The sequence below is a fragment of the Palaemon carinicauda genome, chromosome 7 (assembly GCF_036898095.1).
Source record: "Palaemon carinicauda isolate YSFRI2023 chromosome 7, ASM3689809v2, whole genome shotgun sequence".
In the NCBI taxonomy this organism is placed as follows: Eukaryota; Metazoa; Arthropoda; class Malacostraca; order Decapoda; family Palaemonidae; genus Palaemon; species Palaemon carinicauda.
This window is the reverse complement of record NC_090731.1, coordinates 154814858-154819857: the sequence shown is the minus strand read 5'-3', so window position 1 is coordinate 154819857 and position 5000 is coordinate 154814858. Positions and strand designations below refer to the sequence as shown.

At 33.8% G+C, this 5000-nt stretch overlaps 1 protein-coding gene and 1 long non-coding RNA gene across 2 annotated transcripts in view; one reads left to right on the top strand and one right to left on the bottom strand.

Annotated features, from left to right (window-relative positions):
* The window catches only part of LOC137644085 (uncharacterized), a 1078-nt gene extending 345 nt beyond the window's left edge, over nucleotides 1-733 (top strand). The window contains exon 2 of the long non-coding RNA XR_011045127.1: nucleotides 1-733. This exon is cut by the window's left edge and continues 22 nt beyond it. This is a non-coding gene — a long non-coding RNA (uncharacterized lncRNA).
* Nucleotides 1-5000, bottom strand: part of LOC137644084 (uncharacterized) — a 217923-nt gene that overhangs the window by 79549 nt on the left and 133374 nt on the right. The window lies entirely within an intron of this gene.

Sequence of the window (5000 nt, the reverse complement as noted above, 5' to 3'; positions counted from 1 at the left end):
CATCTGTTAATTGCTTTAATAAGTTGTCTTATATAAAGACAATTTCAGTGTCCACCAATTAATAGGGAGGCATCTGTTAATTGCTTTAATAAGTTGTCTTATATAAAGTCAATTTCAGTGTCCACCAATTAATAGGGAGACACCTGTTCATTGTTCTAATAAGTCGTCTTATATAAAGAGAATTTCAGTGTCCACCAATTAATAGGGAGACATCTGTTAATTGCTTTAATAAGTTGTCTTATATAAAGACAATTTCAGTGTCCACCAATTAATAGGGAGACACCTGTTAATTGCTTTAATAAGTTGTCTTATATAAAGACAATTTCAGTGTCCAATTAATAGGGAGACATCTGTTAATTGCTTTAATAAGTCATCTTATATGAACAGACAATTTCAGTGTCCACCAATTAATAGGGAGACACCTGTTCATTGTTTTAATAAGTCGTCTTAAATGAACAGACAATTTCAGTGTCCACCAATTAATAGAGGGACACCTGTTAATTGCTTTAATAAGTCGTCTTATATGAACAGACAATTTGAGTGTCCACCAATTAATAGGGCGACACCTGATAATTGCTTTAATAAGTTGTCTTATGTGAACAGACAATTTCAGTGTCCACCAATTAATAGGGAAACACCTGTTCATTGGTTAATCTGCCATAATAGGTTATCGCCAATAACATGTCCAATTTTCAGGTATTCTTGCATAAGGTCCTTTTCTTTGCTCAACTAAGCTTTAGATTCAGTCTCTATACAATAAAAATGTATGTTTAGATACAGTGATGTCTACTTGCGGCAACAAAAAGATATATGGTTGTTATAAATATGATTACATTTATGAACCTTCGATTTTTCTAATGTATATATGTGATTATAATTGTATGTCGTTTTTCGGTGTTGGGATGGATTGCTGTAGTGAAAATATTTTTCTATTCACAGGTTGCATTGACATTTGGGTATATTAATACATGTGTACTGTATGATAATGTATATCAAAATGGATGTACTTGAATACATAAATACAGCTTTGATTATCCTTCAAAGAAAATGAGTAGTCATGTGGATTAGTTATGGTGGGAGACTTTCGTTTGATTGCTCACAACAAACCAAGCTAGTATGGATGGCCCTGACAAGTACATCTTTCTTGATCATTGCGATACAAAAACCCTTTCACCACGTTAAGCCAATCCCCACCCAGAAAATACATTTTTTTGCTATCATTTCGAAAATTTTATTTTTCTTGGAAAAATTCTGAACAGGTTTATTAGCATTGTCTCCCCTATCAGCAAAATACCATATACATCTACTGAATAATTCTTTATTATTATTATTATTATTATTATTATTATTATTAGCTACAACCATAGTTGGAAAAGCAGGATGGTATAAGCCCAAGGGGCCCAACAGGGAAAGTAGCCAAGTGAAGAAAAGAAATAAGGAAACAAATAAGCTACGACGGACGTAATGAACAATTAAAATAAATCTTTCATATATAAACATTAAAATCTTGATAATAACAAGAAGAAAAATATATAGAATAGTGTGCCAGCGTTTACCCTCAAGCAAGAGAACTCTACCTCAAGACAGTGGAAGACCATGGTACAGTATGGCACTGCCACTCCTTCGAACCTAGAGATTTTCATCACTTTTTATCGACTATTCAATTACCCTAATTACATTCCCTACTATTACTTTGTAAAGATTGATAAAGTTTTCCTCTACATATTCAGATATGCTCTCTGCTATTCACTGTACATTCAATAAGTATGCCCCCAAAAAATCTTTATTGACATTCTTACCAGTCAGCAGTTCTCTTGCTTGAGGGTACACTCGGGCACACTATTCTATCTTCTAGCTAATATCTCTTCTTATTGTTTTGTTAAAGTTTTTTTAGTTTATACGGGATATATTTATTTCAATGTTGTTACTGTTCTTAAAATATTGTATTTTTCCATGTTTCCTTTCCACACTGGGCTATTTTCCCTGTTGGAGCCCCCCGGGCTTAAAACATACAGCTTTTCCAACTAGGGTTGTAGCTTAGCAAGTAATAATAATAATAATAATAATAATAATAATAATAATAATAATAATAATAATAATGTCTTTTATTCCATGACTTGTTTTCATATGAAATATTTCCACTGCACGTTAAATACGGAAGTTCTATATTTTTCATATCAGTTTCACCACATCCAGATAGTCCCCCGTTGCTTGATCTCTTTTCCAAGCATTTTCAACCTCTTTTACTACTGCCTGCAGAAGACACAATGACTTTTCTTCCTTTCATGCCTACACATTTCTTTTTCCTTTGTCTCAGTCAGAAAAACGAGGGTACACTTGAGGGTACACTATTCTATCTTATTTCTCTTTCTCTCATTTTGTTATCGTTTTTATAATTTATATACGAATTATTTATTTTACCGTTGTTACTGTTGTTAAAATATTTTGTTCTAAGTGTTTATTAATTCTCTTATTTCCTTGTTTCCTTTCCTAACTGAGCTATTTTCCCTGTTGGAGCCCCTGGGTTATAGCATCCTGCTTTTCCAACGGGGTTTTAGCTTGGCAAATAATAATAATAATAATAATAATAATAATAATAATAATAATAATAATAATAATAGAGTCATTAGACTGTTTCTCTTCCACACCATATCCACGTTCATTTAAAACCAAAATGCAAAGTCCTAATTTTCATCTCTCACAGCAAACCAGCCTAGTATGGGTGGCCCTGACTAGTACAGTTTTGCTAATCATGGTAATATACAACCCATTTCACCACGTTAAGGTCTCCCTAAGCAAAGAGATAAACTTTATACATAAGAAAACATTAATGTACAAACATCCAAGTATTTATAGAATCTTACATAATATCAATCACTCTTTCTTTCATTGACATGAACGTAATCCATTATAATGATCATTCCAAGGCCAGACTGCTTGAGTAGTCAGATTGAATAAAGAAATAATAAAAAAGTCACCAAATGCAACGTCAGACTTGATCCCTTAACTTATGTGTATCTTTTCAATGATATAACTGATATTCTGCCCTACTCAGCATCCGGCCTGAATTTATTTAGGCGAAAGTTACCCCGATTTCCTGGACTTGTCGAAGATTACCAAACCTTAAGACCTCTCTCGACACTGATGACGACTGCGACAAAACATCGAAGTTGGGAAAAGAAGAAGTGGAAGAGAGATGATCACGTTGACAGTGCAGTATTAGATGTGATCCCTTCTAACCAGCTAACCCCCGTAATGGGAATAACTTAGTATCCCATCCACAAAGACCCAGGGTTCTCCGTTTTCTTCTTCCCTGGTATGCTGACCTAGCTTGATGGTTGGGTGCTCTTCCTAATGGAGTTTACAAATGCTTATATTGGAACCTAAAAGGGGATATAACGAAGTCAGACAAAGTGGATTTATAGACAGGTTTTACGAGAAAAATTTTGCTATTCTTCTCGAGACAATAAAGTTCTCGATCTTTAAGCGATGAATGTAGTTGCATATTTTTTTTTTTGAGAATTCTAAATATGGTTAGATATGCTTCATTACATTGTTTTTATCTCTCTCTCTCTCTCTCTCTCTCTCTCTCTCTCTCTCTCTCTCTCTCTCTCTCTCTCTCTCTCTCTCTCTCTCTCTCTCAGGAAAACTAATATATATATATATATATATATATATATATATATATATATATATATATATATATATATATATAAGACCGAGCGTTCAAGACAGTGCCAGCTTCCATTAAGTTAAATTGATGAAAAATGTCATAAAAACAAGTTATAAAGTTGTGAAAATTATCGCATAGTTTCCAGTAACCATGAACAAACAAACAAACAAATTATCTAATAAGCTACATAAAAATATATAACAAACAGCCAATATCTAAAATGTAAAAAAAAAAAAAAGGTTAAAAGAAAACGAGAAAAACAAATGTGAAAAAAAGAAAAAAGAAAACATTCAGAAATTTTTTAGGTACATCCTAAGTGGTATCAACATTCAACGAACGTTGCAGATTTTTTTATTGCAAAAAAGGGGGGAAAATGAGAAATGGAAAATGTTTGACAAGTGGGAAAATTGCAGAAAATCTTTCTCAAAAACTTTCTGATTATGTTTTACGATCTCATTATTATTACCATTATTATTATCAAATGCTAAGCTACAACCATAGTTGGAAAACCAGGATGCTATAAGCCCAGAGCCCCTAACAGGGAAAATAACCAAGTGAGGAAAGGAAACAAGGTAAAATAAAATATTTTAAGAACAGTAAAAAGATTGATTCTATATAAACTATAAAAACTTTTACAAAACAAGAGGAAGAGAAATTAGATAGAACAGTGTGCCCGAGTGTGTCCTCAAACAAGAGAACTCTAACCCAAGACAATGGAAAACCATGGTACAGTGGCTATGGCACTACCCAAGATTAGAGAACAATGGTTTTATTTTAGAGTGTCCTTCTTCTAGAAGAGCTGCTTACCATAGCTAAAGAGTCTCTTCTACCCTTACCAAGAGGAAAGTAGCCACTGAACAATTACATTGCGGTAGATAACCCCCTGGGAGAAAAAGAATTGTTTGATAATCACAGTGTTGTCAGGTGTATGAAGACAGGAGAATCGGTAAAGAATAGGCCAGACTATTCAGTGTCTGTGTAGGCAAAGGGAAAGAACGGTAACCAGAGAGAAAGATCGAATGTATTACTGTCTGGCCAGTCAAAGGACCCCATAACTCTCTAGCGGTAGTATCTCAACGGGCGGCTGGTGCCCTGGCCAACCTACTACCATGAAATGCTTCATCAATATTGTTAATAACTTTAAGTTTTAGAAGGAAGTTTGAGGAATGAAAAGTGTGTTTAAGGGATACCCCCATACAATTCGGTGAATTTGTTATATAAAAAAAGGGAGTCTCATATACTATAGAGCAGGCTCTAATACCAAACAGTCTGGCAAGTTCTTAAAGATCTCATATGTCTCTAATGGTAGTATTGCAAGCCTTTACAT